At 40.0% G+C, this 24,565-nt stretch overlaps 1 long non-coding RNA gene across 4 annotated transcripts in view; it reads left to right on the top strand.

Annotated features, from left to right (window-relative positions):
• The first annotated feature begins 5,781 nt into the window (after positions 1-5,781).
• Positions 5,782-24,565, top strand: part of LOC138112790 (uncharacterized) — a 397,150-nt gene continuing 378,366 nt past the window's right edge. For all 4 annotated transcript variants that reach the window (XR_011151840.1, XR_011151838.1, XR_011151849.1 and 1 more), the window contains exon 1: positions 5,782-6,130. This is a non-coding gene — a long non-coding RNA (uncharacterized lncRNA). The remainder of the gene's footprint in view (positions 6,131-24,565) is intronic.

The following is a 24,565-nucleotide window of genomic DNA, read 5'->3' as shown; positions in this document are numbered from 1 at the left end:
TTGCTAGGAGTTAAATGATTGCAACACAATCTAGACATTCAGGACAGAAAGCTAGTAACACATGGACATCCCAAGTTTGTGTGCATGGATGTCTGAGGGCTTTTTGTATGGTTTTGGTTTTTTGAATTGGAAAGTGATACGTTGGTCTGATACTGGTCTTCTGGAGCTGATGAGGACTTTCAGTCCCTGTGGGTGGTGGTTGATATACACCAGTGTTGACGAGTATAAAAGCAAGGGATTGGCCTTGTTGGGACAAAATTTATTATGTTGTGAGTTCTCTCTCTCACAATTTACTGATGTAGCAGTAACATTTACCCAAGACAGTACCAGAGAAATGTATGACATGGGATGATTATGCAACAGAAACACCGTTTTGCAGCCTTAGTGCAATGTGGCCTAAGGGAACAGTCACTGTGCAAAGTGTTCCTCCACTGAAGTACAGGTAGTGTCATCACAAAGGAAAATGGGCATTTATGGTACTTGGTACATAGCTTGCACACAGATTTACACAAATCTATTTAAACTGTTGGAGATGTGTCAGCTTTGCACCTGAGTTATTATTCAGGACACTCTGAGATTTTAAAAAACCGAAACAAACAACAATAGAAAAGTCAGTTCTGGTTCAGTAAGTGCATGCCAGTCTTGCCAATCAGTTGGGCTGTCTGAGAGACTGATCCATAGAGGCAACACAGCCTGAACTTTTCACCAGGAAAGGCCAACAGCCCAATCTCACTTTCTGTTCTCAACAGGGTGATTAGCACTTACCTTTTCCTTTTTTTTATGTTATCTGTAAAATGAGAATGACAGTAGTTTTGTTGCCAAAGGAAGTCATGAGATTTGATTTGTTTATGATTATGTGCACCTGAACTATGGTATGATGGATCAAAGTTGCTATATTAAAGGAAAGAATTACTTATTTGGAGGTCTGGAAGTAAGTAGTGACTGCTGAGATGGGAGAACAATTGAGATACTTTGCATGTTGAAAGGCACCAGAATTGCACTGTATTTCTCCTTTCCTGTCCTCAGCATTATCATCAGTAAATCTGCAGGGATAAAGAGCTTTGTGTGGTCCTTCTACATTTTTCGTTGGCCCCTGCTGATGTAAATCAAACATACTGTCCTCCTGTTATCTTCAGGTTTAAAAAACCTATTTTTAATCACTTCATACAGGTATCTAATTTGAATCAGCCTGCCACACTGCAGGACTCTTGTGCTTTTTTAATTGGCATCTCTCTCATTACATTTGCGCAAAGTTGCAGAGACACTGCAGGACACCAGTAGGGATGTGAATCACCAATCCTGTTGGGCTGGCAACACCAGGGGAGTCTCAGAGACCCGTGTATGTGGTTAAGGGGACTGAGTGGAAGCAATCGAGTTCAGACATGTTGCTGTGACTGTTTCTAGGTCCTGCCTGTACCATCTGAAACAGAATTGTGATGGAAGCTTGCCTGGGATTTTTAACAGCAGCATGGTGTTAAACCAGCCTGGTTTCTAGGAACAGTTCCTGGCATTCTGGTAAGGCAGAGCTCCCTGAAAGTATTAATGGAACTATTGTAGTTCAAGTATGTGAAGTACATCAAAACCAGTGTTTCAGCCCATCATAGGGATAGACAAGGTACCCAACCAGTTCATGGAGTCAGTCCCGCTTAAATTTCTTCAGAATTTGAAAATCAACCCTTAGGTATCTGCTAAGAGACTAATATTTTTTTTTTTTCTGAAGGAAGTAGCTCTCCTCAGACATGTTTATATGATGCCGTGACTTCTTTTCCAGGTTTGGCTGCCAACAAGATGTGTCTAAACTTAGCATGTTGGTGCGCCTGGAGCCATAAAGTGGAGAGGAGAGACTAGAGCAGTCTAGAATATGTTATTTGGTACTGAAGTACCTTCCTTCCCTCTCAGTCCGTCATCCAGAATCTTGTCATTTGCAACAAAGTCTTTCACAGTTCTGCTGGGCACTTTGGTTGTCCCTATCTCCCCTTTACTACTGAAGATCAAGGCTCTACAGTTCCCTGGCAGAACTGGAGATGGGTGCCCCTGCTGCATCAAATACAACCATTTTTTACCTGCCTTTATGATGCTAGTATTTTTTTTTCTTTCTTTTGGAGGCTTTGCTAGAGGGGTTAGGGCTCCTTTGCCTCCCTAATGACAGTTGCTAGAGACTAACTGAACTGAGAAGACAAGTTTGCAGAGAAAGAAAGCCAGGAGTATCATCTACTGGGTAGCCCAGCGTTGCTTGTTCTTGCATTCAGGATGGGTAGTGCAGCCTTTTACTAAGCCAGCCGGGAGCCCTCTGTCCCAGCCTCTTTCTCCTGGGGCGACACCATGTGTGGCATAACCACAATTTGGTGTCTCTGCCATGGGAGAGGTATGATCCTGGCACATGACAAGGGCTTGCTTGCCTCTTCTGTTGCATGCTAGGCACAGGCCAGCTGTGTGACTGCCATGCAGGCCCTCACTGTCACACGGCAGGTCTGTGTCCAGTCCTGTGACAGAGCTGAAAGCTGCCAGCAGCCACATGTCCTCCTTCCTCTTCTTGCAAATGATCCAAGTGCATAGCCATTGACCTCCTCATATAATGGAGAGGAGGAATTGCAGGCCCACGGGAGTGTGGTGTGGTGGTGAGCAGACTTTCATTGAACATTTTGAATCAAGCAAATGGGCAGTTTTATGTTGGCAAAATATTTAAATCAGGATTCTCCATTCAAATTGCATCACTTGAGATTTTTTTAAAATGGTTTAGATGGACTGAATGATTAGTAAGACAACACAGAATCAGGCCATTGATGGTTAGAATGTAAGTCTAAGAAAGACTTTCAGGCAAGGCACCAGTAGTGCAAATCACATCTTGTGGGGTTTTTTTCATTCAGGTCAGACATGTATTTGGATTTTATAAAGATTATGGTTAATTTGATTAATTTCTGATTGAGGGCCAGAACTAGCTTAAGTTGGAATCTAGTTCATATTTGCTTTCCAACAATCTCGAGGTTTGAAAGTGTTTGGTTTAGTTCTATCGTTCTGCGAGTACACAAACTCCATGCGACTTCGGAAGGGGTGGCTTTGGATTCCAGTTTGGGTCTGGCTCTAAGCATTATTGTAACTGAATGGAACTGGGCTCAGTTCTAGTGTTCTTATGAGATTCAGACTTCCTCAAAACATGAGGAAATGTGGCCTGTGATCCTGGTTCAGATGCATATATGACACTTCTAGAAAGTTAGAGGAAAGTTAAGGATCTAGATGCCTCCCGGAAACTTACAGGTTTGGGATCTGGATCAACTGCAAATCTGAACATTTTTCAGACTTTGGTGTTTTCAACTCAGTAGTCAGATTTCAATCTGAATGTCTTAAATTTGAATGCTTCAAATCTGTTTTTTATCCAAAGTTGTTACATTTTAAATATCTCTTCAGATTTGTATGTGTAATATTGGTAGGACAAAGGAATTAATGTTAGTTTGGGATCAGATGTTCCAGACTACTAAGAACTTCTCACATCTGATATCCTCATTTTGGTGTAGACCTGGTTTTTAAATTTTAAATTCAGAGACTATTTGTATTATTTGAAGTGAGTATAAGGATATGAAAACTTGTGATTTTCATCAGCTGGCTTTGATACAGGTCCCCTTGACAAAGTACTTATATTTTTCCCATAATATTTGCCATCGTAAAACTCTGAGAGATGCCAGGCCGAGATGGGAAGACTCTTCACATATTTACAGTACCATCTACTCATGGAACTACAGTTGAGTCTGTTTTACAGATGGAAAAACTGAGGCAGTGACTGCTCAATTGGTACTTACACAGCCAGATCGAGTTACCAAAGTTAGAAGCAAAGTCTACAAATGCCCCTTCTGCTTTCCTGACCTTACATATCCTTCAATAAGGTGACTATGGTCATAAAGTCCAGAGAAGAAAATATGTAATATGACTAAATTTTTGTAATATATATTTGGAGTAACTTGGAGAGCTGCCTCTACATATGCCAGGTGTGTATGTAGCTAAATATTACAGAAGAAGTTGAACTAAGTCATCTATTAGAGCTTTTTACTCTTTATATTTTACCCTAAGGTAAGAAAGGCTTTGTTTTGCTGAAAAAACTAATGAAAATTAACCTTTTGAAATAAATTACTTAATCCTTCTGTATTTACTGTTACATCTGGATGAAACGAGAATGTTTATAAGCGAAATACAAAAATGTGTACCATCTACCAGTGAACAAAACTAATCAAATTCACCAGTCACCAGGCTGGTTAATATTATAAAGACTCTGTGAATCATGAATATCCAGCCAGCCTGAGGGTACAAATCCATGAATCTAGAGAGTTTACCTGTCTCTTTTAGTCAGCAGGCTATCCCTTTTCCATCACTACAATTTAGGCATATATTGCCTAATAATAAATGTGATAATAAAAATGTGTTTTGGGAAGCAGGATGTTGTAATAGAGCTTTAGATCAAAAGTGAGATTCATTTTACTTAATTTAGCCCACTACAAGCTAGCTGCTTAGCCTAATCTAGTTGTGTAGGCTCTCTCCTCAGTGGGGAGAGAGAGAAAGCTGGGATGAATTGCTTTTGGGAGGTGCCTGTCTCCCCACTGACAATAGAGGGAGCCTACACAACTGGCTTAGACAGGATACTTAACTTTTAGGTGGGTATGAGTTACTCCAGGCAAAGTCTTTTTGCTCCAGGAGATTTGAGTTTTCATCTGTTTTTCCACTGTTTTACAGCATAACCTTGGGAATATCACGTAACCTTTTTTCTTTTTTTTTTTTTTTTTTTACCTTGGACCTAGTTTCTCCATCTAAAAAATACCCTGTGGATAAAGTTCTTGGGGAACATTTGCCAAGGATGAAATACAGGTGCAAAATATTTTTTCCCCTGCTCTTGCTGCTTTGATGTGTCTGTAGTTGTCATTAAAATAAACAGAATTTTTGTGACAGCGTAAGTTTACGTGTGATGAGAAGCAGGGCTGAGTGAAAATTATTTTAGAACAGCATGTATCTTCTTCAGATGTGACAGAATATTGTAAAAATAAAAATATAGTAACTGGTTACATGTATTGTTTCTCCCATCTTTGCTTCCCCTTCGCACCTTCCACTACCTGTCCATCCCCTCTCCTCCCCCTAGCAAAAATATATAGGGAGCGGGGAGAACATTCTTCAGATTAGGTCTGTATTTTAAATAACCTTGGCCTGTTTGCAACTGGGAAAATGTTTTTTTACTTGAGAGATTTATTTCTGTCCTTGTAACACCATGTACTATATGCATTGCACCTGTTCAGACATAAGCACAGCACATTATTATAGCTGTAGGGGTAGAAGCTTCCCAATATATATTTTTGAAAGGAGGGAATGCTGGGGAGAATAGCCCTCTCTTTTCAATTGTTTACCGAGCAGTCTCTTAGGAAGACTTCTTCCTCATCAAGATCAATTTTCCCTGCTCCCCTATTGTCTGGGGAAACCTATCTTCAGGAGCGTCTTTCTTGAAAGATCTCATGACTTTAAAATCATCAGTGGGCTTTGTGTAGTCTGCCTGTCAAAAGAGATATGTTTACACCTTCCCTGCATGTGTTAGAGCTATAAGGTTACGGAGCAGAATGGCTGATACGTTTCGGCGCTTCATGCTAATATGCACAAAAAATGTATTTATGATAATCATATGGACTGTCTGAAACAATGCATTCCAACATCCTGTAACATAAATAAGAAAGGTGGAGCCAGCCGGCACCGAAGTGTTTATTTGCCAGCAATCCTGCTCAGCCCCGTATACCTTTGCTACGCTGCCTCAGCCTGGCAGTATTGAACCTGTTGCTGCATTAGCCGAGTTGTATTTTGCTAGATAGGAGAAGGAGGGTTGTCTGCTGTCTGGTAGGAGGGCTTTGTCTGTGTGCGCCTTTCTCTCTCTCCCTCTCTCGCTCTCCCTGTCTCTCGCACTCTCGCTCGCTCTCGCTCGCTCTCTCTCGCTCGCTCTCCCTTTCCCGTCTCTGTGGTTTGTAAGGTAGGTTGCAGTGTGTGTATATACACAACATCAAGAGCAGGAAAATGGACTCATTAGGGAGGCAGGCAGTCATTACCACTCACACTGTACTTCCAGGGAGACAGCGACTATGAGGAGACAAACTGAGGACTGGGGAACAAGGTAGGCCAGTCAACTTTTATAAAACATAAAAGAATAAAGCCTCTACTCTCCTTAAACCACCAGCAGTTCTTTATTCCCCCCCCCGCCCCCCCTCGATTTTTAATTTGGAGATGTAAGTTTGCCAGACCTATTTGCTAGCTTAAAATTCGGAACATCTACAGAAGGCCTTACCCTCTACAAATGTTCCCCCCCCCTACTTATTTAAGGGTGTGCCCCCTTATGATTCACTTTAATTACTTTTTTTTTTTAATCATGAAGGAAACAAATACGTTTGTTTTCCAACACTAGTTCCAAGTAAATCAATATCTTTCACTCTTTAAAACAGCTCTCTCTGTATGTTTGTGGGTCTCTCTGCTTTTTCTTTTCTGTTTATGCAGTTCCATCTGTCGGTCCATATATCATGTTCTCCTTATTTACTGCTAAATGGGGGTTTATTAGTATTTGCCAGTGACTTTTAACTGTAATACCGGTGACCAGGGTTAACGGTGACTCTCGTTCTTTGTTTTCTATATATATGCACACTGTAAGTTTAAAGTCCATGCTTGGCATACAGTAAATAAAAGCAAAAAAAGAGAAAGCAGGTTCCACTCTTCCTGACAGGATTTTTATTCAGAGATTTTGCTGTTTATCTGTTTTGGTTTGGGGGCAGAGCGGGTTAATTTTGCTTATTGTACATGTACTTTTTCCTCCTGGATATTTTTAACATCTATTTTTCGTTATTAATGCTTTTGCAGTTTTCTTTACTAGGAAGAAAGGAGACATGTATTCTAACTTTTATGTTGTTGATCTAATGTAACATTATGGAGGCATCACTGGGTTAATAAGAATTCAAACTTTCTAAGAGGGAGTTTGTATCCTTGGCTGCCCCCCACCCTCCCACTTTATACATGGTTATGCTTGTGTTTCCGTGTGTACTGACGGGGAAGGGAAGGGGGAAGGGAATAGATATTTTTTACAGTGGTGGCAAATTATGAAATCTATCGAGCCATTTTGTCCAGAAATAGTAACTATTTATTTACCATTTTTCGTTCCCAAATATGCTGCTTATTTGTATTTTCAAACATTGAAGCTTTTCTCTGAATTGATTTTTTTTTTCTTCTTCTTTTTTTTTTTTTTTTTCTGGGGAGGGATTTGTGATGCATTTCATAGCCCATTTAGCATTGTCGAGTTTTTGGAGCCCAGATTTATCATGGGTTCTAAAGACTGCTTAAACTGATCCATTTGAAATGGTCTTTTTATCTGAGCTCTTGTCATTTCTGTTGGAGAGTAAAACTGCTACTCTGCTGGTAACAAAAAAAAAAAAAAGAAAAGGAAAAAGAAAAGGGATAGTGGAAGTGAGTTACATAAAATGTTCTGGAGAATCCTAAGTAATTACATAAAATGGACGCTGATCAGTGGAGATCTCTGAACAGTAACAATCACCTTTTTTAATAGAAAATTATTTGTTTAATAGCAAGAGGCGGACTTCTTAAAAACATGCATTAGGCCTTCCTTTTAGCACAAAGGAGTCCATAATGCAATATTCCTAACCCACCTGAGACTGCCTAGGAGATTCTCCAAAACCTTCAAAACCTTTGAAATGTTTCTTAAAAATCCATTATTTTGCAGCCAGAAAGAACTTTTGCTGCCAACAGGTTTTTTTGCTGCTGTTTGGGGTTTTTTTTTAGCTGTCCTTTAACTTACGAGTCCCCATTTCTACAGAAGTGCCTCCTTGCTGAACAAACTAAGTTAATTGAAATCCAAAGCAGCAGATCTATTCACTGGCACTATAACTACAGAAACTACTTGCTCCATTTTATTAGCAGCTCTTCCAGAACATGAGTGAAACTTTTCAAGGTTTTGTATATCAGTGTGCCAAAAATTGGTGGCTCATCTCTTAGCTGGGGAATGACATTCATTGTTTACTAATTTTTTTTTCCTCCTTCCTTTTATTCAAACTTCTAAATTAATATTTTGTTGATAGACTTTAAATGTGTTTATTGCTCCAGATGACCTGTTAACTGTAGCAAGGTATTTCCTCCTCTCCTAAAGTTTGAATCTCAGGCTTTGAAAATCAGGAGGCTGAAGTTATGCCAAAAATGTAGGGGTCCTAAAGGTGGAGTTGCTGATGCTTCTGGGTGGTGGTCAGCCTGAAGTGAGGCAGCAGGATCGTTCGCAGCCATCCTCCTCGTGGGATGGGTGAGGGGTTTTCAGGCACCTGTCATTTTGTCCTGAACCAGTGCAGGTGTATGTTCCTCAACAGCCCAGGTTTTTTGTAGGCAAGCCCATGGACCTCCGGATTCTTGCATGTACTTTTAGCAGAAGCCCAGACTCATCTGAACATTTTTGAAAAACTTTAAAAATGACTACAAGATAGCTCTTGATTTTATGAAAACTCCAGGCAAGAAGAATTCAAGCAAAGAAAGAGAGTCACAGTAGGAGAAAAATTTTTCATTCTCCAGTAAGACTTTTTTCTAGTAGTAAAACCTTCTTCACTAGGAGGATGTGATTTTCCTTGAACCCCAACTATATTCTAGCCAAAAAAAAAACAAAAAAAAAAACAAAAAAAAACCAAGCCAGCAACTTAGCCCTTTCAATGGCACAAAGTCCGTTTGCAATCTGGATAAAGCAGCAAAGGGTAAAGTATGCCTAAGTAAACTTAAATCGGGCATCTGGTGATGTAGCTGGAACTCGGGGAATGCCAAACCTGTTGGCCAGGGGGGCATGGCCGGGTTTGGTGGCGCGGGGTGCGCGGGGTGCCCCTGCCCGCAGCCCGGGCAGCTGTGCGGGCCAGGGCTGGCGCTGCTCATTGGGTCACACTGTGCTTTATTTTAGTGTTGGAGCAGACAGTTATCTAACACACCCACATGAGGAAGTGCTCTCCTGGAGCAGTTATTTCATGCCTTGCCATGCCCTGTAGCTAGAGCAATTTTGGGCTGAATGGCGTGTGTATGTGCCGCTCTCACTCCTGTGAGACGAGAAGCAATGCTGTTGGGTTTTTTGTGTGTATGTTTTTGTGCTGGGGTTTTGTTGTTTTGTGGTTTTTTGTTTTTTTTTTTTTTAAACAGGACCAAAAATGGGATATAAGACAGTTAAATCCAAATACCAAACAAATACCAAGTCAAATTATTTTTAATAGTGGAGGATTTTGCTTGTCTCCTAAAGGAGGAAAAAATATCTATCTTGTTTATTTTGATAAAGACAGTTGTAGCAATTTCCTGTGTTGAATATATCATTATTGTAAATATTACTCACAGTTTTCCTATTTTCACATTTTCTTCATAGGCCCAGCTTATTCATAAGGGAAAACAGCTGCAGAATATTAAAAAAAATTGTAATAGTATTTATGTAAAACTTTGATGTAAATAGGGAATAGTGTCCCCTGCTAGAGAATTCTGTGGGATGGCTTACAAATCCCATACAAGAGAGATTACAGTCTTAGATAAATTGTTATTTAAATTGTTTCAAGAAAACCTTGCTCATTTTTGCAGACCATATGAGGTTTTAAGCAGAATAATTTGAATAGAAGTTCTGTTTAGAAATTGATCGCATGCTGTGGCCTTATAGATTTCAGTTGGTTTCACTCCAGCCTGTTTTTATAGGAGTTTTTTAAACTGCGATCTGTATGGTAAAGAGCTTCTGCTGAAAGAGATTCATACAAGTTAATGGGAATTTAAAGACTGAAATTTAACTTCAAGTTACTTAGATTTTTTTTTTTTAACAAAACTTTCAGAAAATCGAAATCCTTCATAAATGCCTTTTTTTTTTTTTTTTTTAATGAAACTATGCACTGGAAATAGTTACTTCAGTTACTTTTAAAGAATAACTTGTTCCTACTAAAGGGTTTAATGTTCACACTGGTGCACAGGGAAAATGATGGCAAATCAAAGTGAAACGGACTTCACTGTTCTTGTTTGGTCCAAGAAAATTTCCGAAAGTAAACAAACAGTATCAACTGTGAAAAATAACTTGGATTTTTAATGAGCTGTCTATGCCAGGTTTCTCTTGGTAAAAAGTACTGTTTGACCATACACCAAATTTTGAGATACTTTTGTAAGAGCTGTACCGTTTTAACTTGAGGAGATTTCCACAGATGTATTAAACTTTCGGTGAGGAGTAAATAAAGGCAAAGGCTTTTGTCCAGGTGGTTCTTCCTTTGATAGTGTTGACTATATTCTTGGTTAGTATTTATCATAAAAGTTAATATTTAGTTCTAAAGGCACTGATCCAATTTTCCTCTAATTGGAGACTGGCATTTCAGAATGATTGCTGCTTATGTCTTTCATGTTTTCTTACATTTTTGAACTTAATCCTCCAGCACCATCATGTGCTACGACAGCATTTTGACCGCCCAGCGCTGGCGAGAGTTCTGTTTGCAGATGGGTCTTGTAAAATGGTCACCAGAGGCACAGGGACATGTGCCACCTCCTCTTCCATAGCTGCTGGGGCAGCCAGGGCTGCTGCTGCTGCTGCTGCAGGGCAGGTTGCTACACATCCCTGAGGTTTGCAGGAAGAAAGAAGTTCAGCTTTTACCAGGTGCAGGGAAGACTTTGTATCTTGAAGTAGATAGAATACAGGAATTGGAAATTGGGCTAATGGGATAAAGCTGTCTTTAAAGAAAAAAACCAATGTTCTTCTGAGAGCTGGGTGTTGGCTTTGGTGAAGTGAGTGTGGAGGGTCCCAGGCTGTTCGAGGGGGCAGATGTTCACCTCACAGAGAAGCGAGCACTAGGTGGCACTATGGGAGGAAAGGCCACGGACTATGCCAGAACAAAGGCTGAAATCCTTTCATGCCAAGAATGGCCTCATCCCATCAGTGACAACCTGCCCTGCCAGCCCCATGGAGGGCAGATTTGCAGCCTGTGCTGTACTTGCTGTTCTCAGGTACTGCTCCTCGAGATCTTTTACGGCACGTAGGGACTCTAACACAAACTAGTCCTACCTAATTCAAACACTGGCAGTGTCTGTAGGACTTAATTCTTTAATACCTCATGCTGTAGTTCTTTCCTTGTGCTCTTCTGCAGTGGGTGGACACAGATCACTAGGTAGCATTTTATGTCCAGTTTCCACAAGTGTAAGTGACAGTAGCAAAGGTGAACCAGAACCCATAGGGTCTTCCAGAATATTTGAGCTATGAAATATTTGAGCTATCAAAGCTACCATACCAGTGGTTATGAAAGTCTGAATTAAACCAGTTGGTAACTACAGCAAAGAAGAAAGGAAACCTGTGTAAGCAGTGCTTCCAACCCTCTGCAGAGCACCTATGGGAAATTTTTGCAGGACAGACATGGTGCCATTCTGTAAGTTACACCTGTAGGTGACCTCTTAATATTACACTTTCAGACAGAGTGAATTTATCTTGGGGTCGTGGTAGAGCTGAAAACGCAAGCAAGTATAGTGTGTTGTTTGATGCAAAGGTAAATACAGCATGGGAATTACTGATTTTCCTTTTTCTTCCTTCTCAACTAAAAGACATGCTTTCTAATATCTTTTTTCTAAAATCATCGATAGCTGTGTGATCAATTCCTTAAGGATACAAAAGTAGGACTGGGAAAGTTGTCTTATGGACTTCAGAGTTGTCCTTTCAGCTGACTGAAAGTTAATTATTGATTTCTCTTTCCTCCCTAGAGATCCATATGCCTTTCTTTCTGACTAGAAAGTTAGTGGTTACAGTGCAGGAATGTGAAAGTAATCGTCATGTGGCAGTACAAGATTTCATGGGCAGGATGTCAGGAATGTGTAAGATGGAGGTTGACATGGGGAGAAAGTGAAGAAAGACAACTAGGTAAAAGCTTGTGTCCACTGTCATTTTATGTGGGTTGGATGTGGAGCCTGCTATTCTCCATGGTTCTGGCTCCTAAACTCCCAGCAATTTGAGAGCTAAGTGAGTCACAGGCATTAGTGACAGAGGAATGCTGAGAATAAAAACAAAACAACAACAAAAAACTCAACCAAAAAATCTCATTGTTTAGGCACAAACACAAGAAAACCATGTTTAATTGCTGATGTGCTCCCTCTGCTGGTTCTCTAAAACTAACAAATGCTATTCCCAGGAGACCGGGCCACACCCTCTGGGACACTGCCTGACAAAAATTGTGCCAAATGAATGGCTTTGAGCTCTCTTGCAACGAGCGGTAGTAATAGCAAAAGAAGTCTTCTGATGAAGTGTGTTAAGCCCTTGGATACCAGGCATGACTGCTGATAAGTCATGAAATGTTCAATCTGTAATTCAGCCTTTTTTTTCCCATTCTTATATTTGATAGGTGTCCCTTTTCCTATGATTTTCCAAAGTTTGTATTTTCTGTTTTGCTGCAGCTGCTTCTAGGATTTTTTCCCATCTGAAGGGGTTTTATCAAATGTTCTCATTGATGCTTTTAGTTTCAATTTTAGTGTATGTAGTGTCTGAAGAAGCCCTAATGTAGCTTAGGCTTTGGCAGCTTCCAATTCTTTCTGTCACTGTCAGTTAAATCTGCTTGTCAGCTTTATACTGTTGGGCCCACTTCATCCTGTCCTTTGGCTTGAATACCGGCTGTTTTTTCAGGATACTCTTGAACATCCTTCCTCGTTGTGATGAATCTGTGTTTCTTTTCCAAACATAGACTGAATTGTTTAATGTGTTCCCTACACAGCATATTTCCCCAGTAGATAAGTTTTTAAAATCCAGCGTTTTGTGCTTTCATACTATGCAAAAATGTCTGTCCTGGGTAAGATCGAGTACTGGACAGAAAAAACTGAAAAAAGCTAGATTAATTTCCATAGAATATTTGGAGTGTGTGGAAGATTTCTGACATAGTAATTATTCAATAAGAAATGGTCCCTGTGTTTCCACCTGTGTGGACTGTCATGAAAAAGAGCTTCATCTTGCAGCCGTTGACACACCAGTGGGAATCAGCTGTGCAGAGCTGTTGCAGGACTGGGCTCAAGTTTTCCATGTAGAGTAATGAAAAGTTTCCTTTCTGCAAGTCTCATGTTTCCCATCTAGGTGACTGCTTATTAAATCTTTATCCAGTAGGGACAATAAACCAAATAGCCTGGTGGGTAGCTAATTGTCTGGAGTGACTCAAGTCACGTATAAATCTCATTTGTACTCAGTACGTTGACTCTCTCTGGCCTTGTCGCTCTCTCAAGTATTCATTCATTTTGAGACATCTAGAATGTAATGCAAAGAAAAGATTTCCTGGTCCTTCTATCTCAGCATCTTGGAGGATACTTGTAGACTGATGCTCCGTTATTTCCCTTTCACAAGCCATGCAGTTTAGGATCCCATCCTTCTGAAACATAGTGCAGGGTACTGGCCCCCATGTGGGCAGTCACAGCAGAGACATCACTGAGACCTCATCACCCTCCTCTCACCAGGTCCCTGGATGGGAGGAACTGGAGCAGGGGTTGGCATCTCTGTGATAGCCTGCCATCCTGCGGTACCTGCTCTGGGGATAAACAGAGAATACAGCGCCTGGGACTACCAATCTGGCACCTTTTGCTGGTGCTAAACTAATACAAGTGATTAGAAGTGACATGAGTTCCCGGCAAAGGCCCAGCCTGTCCTGGCAGACTGTTTGAAGTCCAAGCCCTGTTTTGTAATTTCCAGCATTTCATGAAAATGCTGCTTTTATTTTCCTCTCCAAGCCACGGCCAAGTTTTGAAAGCTTCAAAGCTTGCTCCAATTGGATAGGAAAAGTGTTTTTAAGATAGTGACATACCTAAATGAGCTGGTTCCTTCTGAGCTATACCAACCTCAAATCATTTATCCACCAAGTCAGTTAGGCTCATCCTGAAACATCTCACTGCTGTGAAAGCAGCTGCTCCTGAACGAGATTAAAAGCCAGTTGTGCTTTTGCAGTACAGTTAGCTATGCAGAACTTTGTGTTGGACAAGAGAAAGCTCAGTTCTTTTTCCCTAGTGCTGGGCATTTCTGGATTCTCGAAGTCACATGCTTTTTCTTCTAGTCTCTGAGTCCCTTTTTACAGGGGACTGGATCCCACTCCAAGCCTTTCTTAATACTTTTGTAGACAAACTTTTTTTTTCCAATGTGTTTACAGGGATCTTAAATATTTTTTGTCAGCACTAAGTCATAGTGCAGTATCAGAAGTTTTAATCAGATTGCAGTGCAGTCACTACTGTATGCAAGATACTGATGAGGATAAGCTGTGCATTAGGGAAGCAGGATTCAGAGTTTGTTTCTAGTTTTTTGTGTTATTTTCAACCAGTCATTTCATTTCCCAGTTACCTGTCTTCAGGATAGAGATAATGATATTTATCAATTTCTGAAAGCAAATAGGAGGGTGTTAGTTATAGCTATATTAGCAAGTTTTATCCTTCCCTCTTGAGTTTGTGCCTTGTTATCACCCTGAAGTGCATTACAAATTCTTTCTTTACTCTAATGACTTTCCTTTAGCCTCCCCATGAAGTTTTTGAATACTTGTGGTCTTTCTCTGGCATGTCAGACTAGAACTGACACCTGAAGCCTGGAGGTTTGGGTTTTGGTTGGGTCTTTGTTTTGTTTTGTTTTTGAACAGGTTTTTACCACATGGAGGTTAAGAGCTAGTATTTACTTAGGTAGCTTGGATGACTGTAAAACTGTTCTGCCCTGCTCATGCAGGCTGTATTATGTTGGATCTCAAGTTAATTTTGCAAATGTTTTGAGCCATGTCATTTCACAGCATTCAGCCCTAGGTTGTCTTGACCAAACTCCAATTAATAATTGAGCTATTTCAGTTAAGACTGTCTCTATGCTAGAGAGAGAGCCCTCTTGTCTAGATCACATCCATATCCAGCCCTGTGATAATTTATTCTGCTATCAGAATTTCTTTAATTTTCACTTCACATCTTTTGCAGGTAAAAAAGAAACTTGAAAGGAAAAAGGAAGTGAGCTAAAATGAACGAGTTCCCTTGTGAAGTCTGCTTGTGCAGGAACACGGTTTAGTAGACTGTAGGCTGTTTTAAAGAGTTACTGGAATCTGGAGTAATGTTACTATGGAGCATTGACTTCAGTGTGGTAGAAGGATACAAATGGAGCATTTAGGAAGGAGGTTTGTGAAGAATGTGAGCAGCTAGAAGAAATAAAAGCTGAGATGCAGGCAGGGGGCAGAGCTGTTCAAAGAAAATGAGGACAAAAAGTGAACTTCATGCAAAAATAGGGGCTAACTTGGTTCCACTGGCAAGAGAGGGAGAAAATTTTACAGCAGGATTCTGTATGAGTAGGACCAGAGAGGGGGTGGGATGAGGCCACAGCCCTTTCCTTTTTCCTTATGAGCAGTGAGCTGGAATAATCATCATACAATGATCATCCTCAGAGGACTGTGCTCTTGGGATAAGAAGTTCCATGCGAAATTTCTGAATGTCTGTGTATCTGTCAAAATGTTTATGGGTCGTATTTTGCCCTATGTTACATTTTTATAAAAGTGGACCAGTTCCATGAAATTTAGAAGAACCAACCTTGAACCAAGAGCTGAATTTAGCTTTGTATTTCTCCCTACTGGCTGCAGCTGGCATACGTCTGAAGCAGTAAAGATGATGCATGGTACTCCACAAGTGATTTGTGACCAGGAGACAGTTTTCTTTAGGACAGTGCTGCTGCATTTGACCTCATTTCTGCTGTGTTAGATACTGTCTCCCTTGTGGCAGCATACATAGGTGTATTAATAAGATTCTTCCCAGATCTCTCCTTGAAATCTCAGCTTATGGAGTTGATGAAAAGGCTTGCTTTTACGAGGTGTTGGTGATTATTCTCATAATGCTCAGGCAAGGGCTGCAAAGAATTTAGCATCCAAAAAAATGCCTTTTTTTTTCTCATCTGCAAAGGTTTAATCCTGAGACCCTGTGTGATCTCTTTTTGTTGTTGTTGTTTTGATTTGCTTTGTTCTCATTCACCAAAAAAGTGAGGTGCCAGTTCTGCCTCAGTCTTTCCCAGGCTTTTTTAGATAAAGGAGTTACACATGTCCTTCAAAACAAAGAACAGTTATCAGCTGAGTTCAGCAGGAGGAGGGAATGCTCACAAAAGGTTCTAGGACAGTTTAGCCATAGATAGCTGCTGATATGGATAAATAGCGCTTTGCATTTCTGAAGAAACTTATTCAAGTATCTTACAGTGTTTAATGAAAGTAGTTAATTTAGTTTTGCCTAATTTCAGTAGCTGAATCAACATTATTATTTCCATTTTTTAATTAGAAACAATCGAGGCACAGAGAGAAGAAGGAAGTGAGGCCTTTCTTTCTTCCTTCCTCAGTGTATTGTACATGCAGATGGGAGTTGGAAAAGTAAAGACCATGTTCCATGGACAAAGGAAGCTCAGATGATTCTTGGCTATGTTAAAGACTGTTAGGCTTCTTTTTTTTTTTTTTTTTTTTTTTTTTTTTACACCATTGTGGTATTGTAATACACATGCAACTTCTTTGCCATTAAAGTCTTGTTTCTACTTCCAAAATGAAATACAAAGACCCTACAGTAACTGAAAATTGAGGCCAAATACATTTAATATACCAACACATCAACAAAGTCTTTAACAGCAGAATTTTTAAAGAAAAAAACCCTTTTTGGTGTTTCATTTGCTTATTTTTTATAATTACTCTCCTAACTGAGTTAAAGTAATTTCAATTTTTTTGTTTTCCCACGGCTGGATTTCTCTCAGCTGGATATATCCTGATGAGATCCAGTGTTAGCTTTAGATGTTAGCAGTAGATATTCAAAACTGGACCAGTCTTTCACCTCTTTTTATACAGTAAAAATCATAGGGAAAAGCTGTATCTGGCTGAAATACAGGGGTGTTTCTTGATCCATTAAATAGTCGTCAAGAGACAACCGGAGCTCCCTATCACATATTAAAGCAAAGGTGCCTTCAAATAATTCTGTTGTTCTGAACTTCCTGTGTGTATGTCTGCTCTATGTGCCATGGCTCTTAACGTCTAAGAACTGCCATGTGGAGAGAAGAAAAAACAGCCCTTAAGGGGACACAGGCATCTGAAGAGGATTGTTACTGGTCTGTTTAAACTTGTCAGTGGGGACAAAGCCCATGCAGGCAGTGAAGGGAGCCCGTGAGTGCTGGATCTGAGCAGAGCACAGGTGTGTTGCTGCTGAGGCATCTCTCAGAGAATGAACAGTGGGAGGAACTGATTTGCTTGTATATTCAACCTGAAAACTGTGCAAGGGATAGCTGCATTTAACTTTTTGTTACTTGAGAATGAGATTCTCAAGATCTTGAGATCTCAGTTCTTGAAAACTTGCAAACAAGTTTTGGGTTTGTACCGCTCTCTAATATTTTTTCACTTCCCAAGAGCCAGTTTTAATGACTGTTGATGCTTAGAAGACCAGATTGGAAGGACAGCAACAGAAAGTTTTATTAGCCAGCACAATTAATACTTTCTTCCTTGAGAGCCAAATTCATCTAGTGTAGTATGTTTACAAAAGAAAAAGCTGGAATGCACAATAAGGTTTTGCCTTTATCAGAGACATATGGACTCACCATAACTGGGTATATGTGTGAGACTGTAACAAAGAACACTCCTCAGGCATGTCTCACATTTCAAGGGTTGAAGGGCAAATGGGATGAATGTCCCTCCTAAAAACTGGATGAACCAGCTTTTTCATATGCAATTTCCAATTTCAATAATCCCCAAGAAGCTTATAAGAGCCAGGATGGAGTCACTAAAACCTTGTCTTATTAACCTCCAAGAGGACACAAAGGGGTTTGGATCTCGAGGCTGGTCAAAGTGCCAAGTGCACCTCTTAAGTACTCTCACACTGACTCAGCCTGCTGGAACTTTTGGCAGACACAGTACAGTAAGGTTCACAAAGCAGTTGAATACAGTTGATGGAGACCAGGTTTACTGGGATAATTCACACCTGAGAAAGGAAAGTCCAGCTTCTTCGTACAGGAAAGGCATCCTCTACATCCATCCCCTAAATAGAGGTTTATCCCCTGCTCCCCTTTCACACATATATGGCCTGTTTTTTTAGATTGAATGGTCTCTCAGATTCATTCTGCTGATAAGCACTGGTCTTTTGAGAGATCCTCAAGTCAATTGTATTTGAGTCCTCTTACTCTTTAGGATACTTGTGTCCACTTTACATGCAAAATTCAGATACAAATTCTACAAAGGTTCCCTACTACACAGTTGCCTCTACGTGCTGTTGTGGTAATAAAAACTGGCAACTTTTTTCTGTCATTAAGCACCTTCAGTGTTATGCATTTACTTTAATAAATCAGTTTCTGGATTTGTTTTTTAACTGACTGAGGTACAACTTTTACCATAATTTATTAGGGTGTATGTAGTCTTCAAAAACTCCGAAGCAGTGCTTTATAGGACACACTATTTTTCCTTTTGGGTGCCATGAACCATTATGCATCTAAATGGGTTTCTGGGAAAGATGGGTTAAGGAGTCAACAATTATGCAGGCATTAAGTCAGCAAATTTAGAGGATACTTACTTCTTAACCATTTTATTGAACTCACATCTCTCTGTGGCCCTTCCTTGGTTTTGATGGGGATCACCGATGTGTTTAGGGGGAAATTCTGCTTGGCTGTCCTGTTTTCCTAAGTTTCAGTGTGCCTAAAGATCAGTGTGGTGGGAGCACAGTGGAGAGTTTGGAATCTGGAAGAATGACAGGCCATGGATTTCTCCAAACTTTCTGGGAAGCCTGAGGAAATGAGCTAAACGTCTGGGTGAACCTCTCTTAACTGAAACTGTTGACATTCCTTGCCTTGTCAGAGAGAATCTTTCTTCCTCTCAGAGGAAGTAATTCTGCATAGTTCAAGAGAGACTTTAATGGTCTATACTCTATTTTTTAGGAAATATGTAAGAAAAAGCCTATTTTGTCATATGCATTAAACTGTAAAGCTTCAAATCTTTATTGCTCTTTGCTTTTACTTTTCTATATCCTTACTCTGAACGCCTGTATATTTTACCTTAACAAAAGAAGTGCAGTAAGCTGAGCAAATGGACTGGTGTTCAATTTGCTTCCTTATTTTCTGCCTCAGCAGGTCAGGAACCTGCTCCTTGTGGCAGAAGGGGCCATATGCCATGGTTCCTGCTCTGCAGTGTAATCAGATCTGCTGTGTGTACGCAGTAAAACCAAGCTGAGCAGAATTCGGGCAAGGTGCACCAAGCTCACCACTTGTGTGCAAGACAACTGTAGTAATACCCATGCTCAGGAGCTCCAAAGCTTCCTGGAATCACTGGATTTGCTGAGAATGCACCAGAACTGATTTGGATGTTTGGAATATACCCAATACATCCCAAACTTGCTTGACTGAATTCATAGTAGTTTTCTCAGCAGCTGTGCTGGCTTTCTCTGAGAGTAGGTTCTTTGGGATAAGCAGCATTAGGAGAAGGTCATGAGTGAGCTAAGTACAAAACAAGGATCCTGAGTACAATCTTCAGATGCTGAATTTATTTATTTTTTTTTAATTCAGGTACTATTTTTAATAACCTTAGATATGGCATGTGTAAGAAGAGAAGATGTGACAAATAAGAGGATGTTTGGGGTCTGCTGTAGACCTTCTTACTGATCTGGGTACTTCACCTCTGCTCTTCTGTTCCCTAGCAGTGAGCTAGAGTGATGGGAGAACCTTCTGCATGCTCGAAGCTTCATGAACAGTTTGTGAAGTGCTCTGAAACCTTTAGGTAAAAAAGGCTGGGGATAACACAGTAATTATTGCCACATTTAACTTCTCTTGTTCTGAGAGGAGTGAGCAGAAAATGCAAACGCATGTGTTACCATGAGAAATTAAGATGTAGTCATTTCAAAAAATCTTCCAATAAGGAAACCATCTTCATTAGCTTAAATTGTTTCTCTCCTTATAGTGTTTTGCCTGATCATGTCATCAGTGGAAGAATGCACAAGTGGAACAAAGGGTAGTAGGGCTGAAAGGCAATTTATGACTCTTCTAAACCTTGTATCCTGCTGATATAAATTAAAGTTTTAATACCAGTTGAGGGTTGCAGTTCTTTTCAGAGTTGCAGAAGATGAGGAGAGATGGGTATTTGGATAGAGAGGAAGATGACCAGCAAGTGTCCCCCTGGGACCCAGTGGAGAGGCTGATCCCCCAGTGATGGATGAACATGTCTTTGCCATGATGAGAGATGCTGATATGTTGTTTATGCCTTAACCCCTGGCAGAGGGAAGGGTTCAGGAGGATGAGATTTAGAAGTAGGATAGAGGTGAATATAAATTAGATGGAAACAAAGGGTGAAGAAGAAGAGGAAGGTGCAGTTCCATAGTGGCACATAGGTTCCTGTGTTTGTTCTGGAGTTTGTGGTTGAGCTGAGTGTCACCAGCAGCACTGCTGCATTTAGTGTGCTCGGTGTAAATAGAATTCATAAATAGTTTTGTAAAGTGTCAGGGTTTTGCTTGTGAAGTCACTTTTATGGTGACTCTTGCCTCTGCCATTTCTTTCCTTACCTTGTTGGTGGGCTGAAGTTACTATTGCTTAGCCCAAATTCACATGTATGAATATGCTTTCATCTCTTTCTCTGTTGCTTTGTTTATCTGTCTCTGTCTATCTCTCTGTGCGCCTGCTGCTTGTCTGCCTGCCAGTTTTTTCTTTGTCTCTATCACTTCATCATTGAACCCATCTGTGTAGAAAATGGGATATTTGGCTGTCTCCTATTTTTTTTACTATTATTTTTTTAATTATTTTTGTCATTTTGTTCCCTCAGACTTACGAGGATGAAACTCGCACTCCTGGGGGTGCCAGGCATTTTAGATCTTGCATTTAGGAGGAGCCGCGATGCTTTTTGCGTCTGTTTGTCTGTCCATCTGTCTGCTGGTCTATAATAAGCTGTGCAGCGAGACAGCAGCTTACTATCTGTGTGTGTGAAATTAGCTAATTGGTGTTAGCAGCAATATTTTCACATGTTTTATAAGCAAAGTGCAGCAAGGTATATAAATGTAGATATGATCCAGAGACACACACACATACACACACGCGCGCGCACGCAAGCCTGTCGCTGCTCATGCATAGACGCTCAGAAGTAATTAATGTTAATAAGATTTTAATGTGCTTGTGAGATCATAATGAGGAGAAATGAATGCTCTGATTAGAAAAAGGTAACTGTGTGTGTGTTTTGGCTTAGAACAAGATTTCCCCTCTTTTTTATAAATCACAATTTCAGAACTTGTTTGTGATTGCATCAATCCGTTTTTATTTTCAAATTAGATGTCTGTTTAGCCATTTGAATGATTATCCAAATAAATGGGTAAAACCTTGATCATAAGGAATCGTGCAGATTTTTTTTTTCCTCCTTAGAAAGCGGAGCTACTACATGACAGGGCTGGGCAGCTTCATCCTTCCAGCATTACATTTTTTGATGCTGCTTTTAAAGCCTCATCAGCAATTGCTCTCAGAGACAGTGCTCATTTTTTACAAATAGAGATGTTTATCTATAGGTGTCTGCAGTGCATAATCAACCAGTGAAACTATTGTGCCAAGGCACATTCCTGTTCATCAGTAATGATGAATCCTCAGAGTCCAGGTGATCACATGATACCTTGATTATATTTTGAAATAATTAGTTTAGGAGAGCAGAACTGTATTTATGTATTTTTTTTTCCTTTCATGAGTCAGTTTCCAAATAAGAGGGATGGGGAAGTGTTTGCAGGAAATATTTTACAAGCTAGGATGTTTTTTCGTCCTGGATGCTGTTGTAGTAACCAGACCCCAGGCTGGCTAAAATCCAGCTGGACACTAGGGGTCCTTCTCTCCAGCAAATCAATGAAAATATTGTCCAGAGGGCTTCACTTCCATTTGCATACTTATTTTTGTTATTAATCCCTTCGGGATTGGGACTTTTTTTTTTTTTAATTGACACCAAGAGGTTAGATACTTAGTTTTAAAAACATCTAGAATTGAAAATACAAATTTGAATAGTCCGTATTTCAGTGCATCCCATGTTGCCTACCACCCACATTATTCTGGTGGTGCATGGCTTGAGTGGTGTTTTAAAGTGTTAGATCAACAATTGAATCCATGGAATACGGTTCATTTCCAGAAAGTGCTGGGGTACCGCAACGGTTGTGATGAAAAATGTTAGAGCATGGTGATAAGATTGCAGTTTCTAAATTGTGCTGAAGAAAAACCAGTGTCAGTAAATACAGCTTTGACATGATTTGAAGTCTCTAAAGATGATGATGTGACAGTTCGTTTATAATGAATGAATTTATTTTGGGGAAAGGAAATGGTAGGCATTATGTATACTTGTTTATTCCTCTAAACACCCCTTTCAGCTAGCTGCTGTACAGCAGGGCCTCTAACACTAGTTTATCATTCTCATAGCTCAGTCAATTAACTTAATCTTATGAGGTACCTTGGGATATTGTCTGCACAAGTGTGTGCACGAGTGTGTCTGTGTGGGTGCACTCAAAGCATCACTGAAACCTGTACATCCATGCAGTAAGGCCAAACCAAAGTATTCCCCAAGTACTGCCACCATCCAGGTAAGTTTTAATGACCCCAGATGGAAGGACATCTTTACTTCTCCTGAGTACTTACAGTCCGAGAAGTGCTTTACATTTTGACCTAAATAAAATGGCAGTCTGATCTCTCACAGTAAGGAAGCAACTAACTTGTTTTAAAAATAATCAATCCTATCTGTACATAATTTTATTAGAGTATTTTGAGAAATATCAACCCCAGTTTAGGATTAGTATTGAACTGAATTAGTACTGAATTAATGGGTTATGATTCATTTCCAGAGAGTGCTGAGGTACCACAACAATGGTCATGATGGGAAACAGTAGAAGATGGTGATACGATTGCCATTTCCAAATCATGATGAACAAAACCAGTATCAGTAGCTTATGGCTTCGATGCAATTGGAAACCTCTAAAGATGACATTTCAAATCCCACTTTGGGATTAATATCCACCTGCATTTTTTTCATTGCCTGTTTCTGGTTGTTTCCTGTATGTGTGAACATGCTGGTTGCCAAGAACTGGCTTCCACAAAGTTGAGGAGGGAGAGTAGGACCAAGGTAATGATAAACTCCAAGTCCACTGAATTGTCACCTTGGAGCAGGAAGCAGCTAAGCAATGCGAGGAATTTCTCTTTAATTTGGGGTTTTTTTTCTGTGTTCTAGAAGGAAGATGTTGTGGAAAACACTCAGTTTAATGTTCCCAGCATTGGAGATGAAGTAGCCAAGTTCCCTTCAGCTGCAGGCTGAAAACTCCATAAGGCTTGAGGAGCTCAGGAAGAGCTGAGGCAAATTGGTTAAGTGCATGAAGTTAGTATGCAAAAATGAGTTGTGCTGAGTCCTTGGGGGACTGCTTTAATTCAGGAGTAAATTAGTCTTAGACCAATGTAGCTTAACTGAGTAAGGAGCTACAGGGAGCTTTGCTGTTGAATTAGAGCATCTACTCACAGCTTCAAGACAATTAAATGTGTGCACATTGGTGTCAAACCTTTAGTTGATTTGCCTTAGCATTCTCAATATCCTCATGCAGGCTTGGCTTAAGAGATAGATAAACTGTCCCAAGCAATTAATTCTGTACTGGGGATCCAAAACAAAACCAATTTCAATAGCTTGTTTACTTTGAGGGAAATATCATAATGCCAACTATTGCACTATTGTTGACAGAGCAGTTCTGATTGCCCTTCCTCTCCTTGGACACTGTTGTTTTCTCATGCAGTTGTTGAGGGCTGCACAGATAACTGAAGATGGCTTTCTGTTAGTCAGTTTTAGTCAGTTTGTACATACAAAGTTCCAATATAGAACATGCCAAAGTCAGAGATAATGTGTATTTGCAATGAATTCTATAATTATTACAAGAAAAGCAAGTGTTTTACTTATATTTGACTACTCCAGTGTAGTTCCAAGATGAGAAAGAGGATTTTGGGATGGGTTGGTTTGGTTGTGATGGCAGAACAGAGTATGGTGGGAGCATAGTAATGACAAGCTGCCTGGGAAAAACTCATTTTCTCTTAAAGAGGCCTATGCACAGTGTGAAAATAGGAGCTCATAATTGTATGTTGAGATTGTGCTCTGAAGAGTCTTTTAGAGTACGTTTGCCAGCCTTACTTGCATTACATCTGTTTAATTTGACTTTGTTCCTAAGTACGCATATAAGGTTAAAACACTGTTAATTCATAGATTTCATAATTAATGAATAATTGTGAGTTAGTTGATAAAATCTCCATGCTAAACAACACTGTATTTGCACAGTGAAAACTCTCTGCATAAGGATGAATGTTGAAAATACCTGTAGGTTCTGGTTCAATCAGGCCAGTAGAGAAAGTAAGTAATCAACTTGAAAGCTTCATTGGAGATAGTTCCCTGCTAGCATCAAGGAGGGGGTGTTTGTTCTGCTCTGAAGTTTTTTTATATGAAAACATACATCCTAAAACTGTCAAGACTTAAGCTTTGAAAGAACTAATTATCTCATCTTACTTGCCCAATTCCGTATTTATGTTTCTGAATAAGTAGCCGCTTTTCTACCAAAGTGCTTAATGCCCAGAAGCACCTGC

This window comes from Aphelocoma coerulescens, chromosome 1, assembly GCF_041296385.1.
Source record: "Aphelocoma coerulescens isolate FSJ_1873_10779 chromosome 1, UR_Acoe_1.0, whole genome shotgun sequence".
Taxonomy (NCBI): Eukaryota; Metazoa; Chordata; class Aves; order Passeriformes; family Corvidae; genus Aphelocoma; species Aphelocoma coerulescens.
The sequence above is the reverse complement of the archived record's forward strand: the minus strand, read 5'-3'. Positions and strand labels throughout refer to the sequence as shown.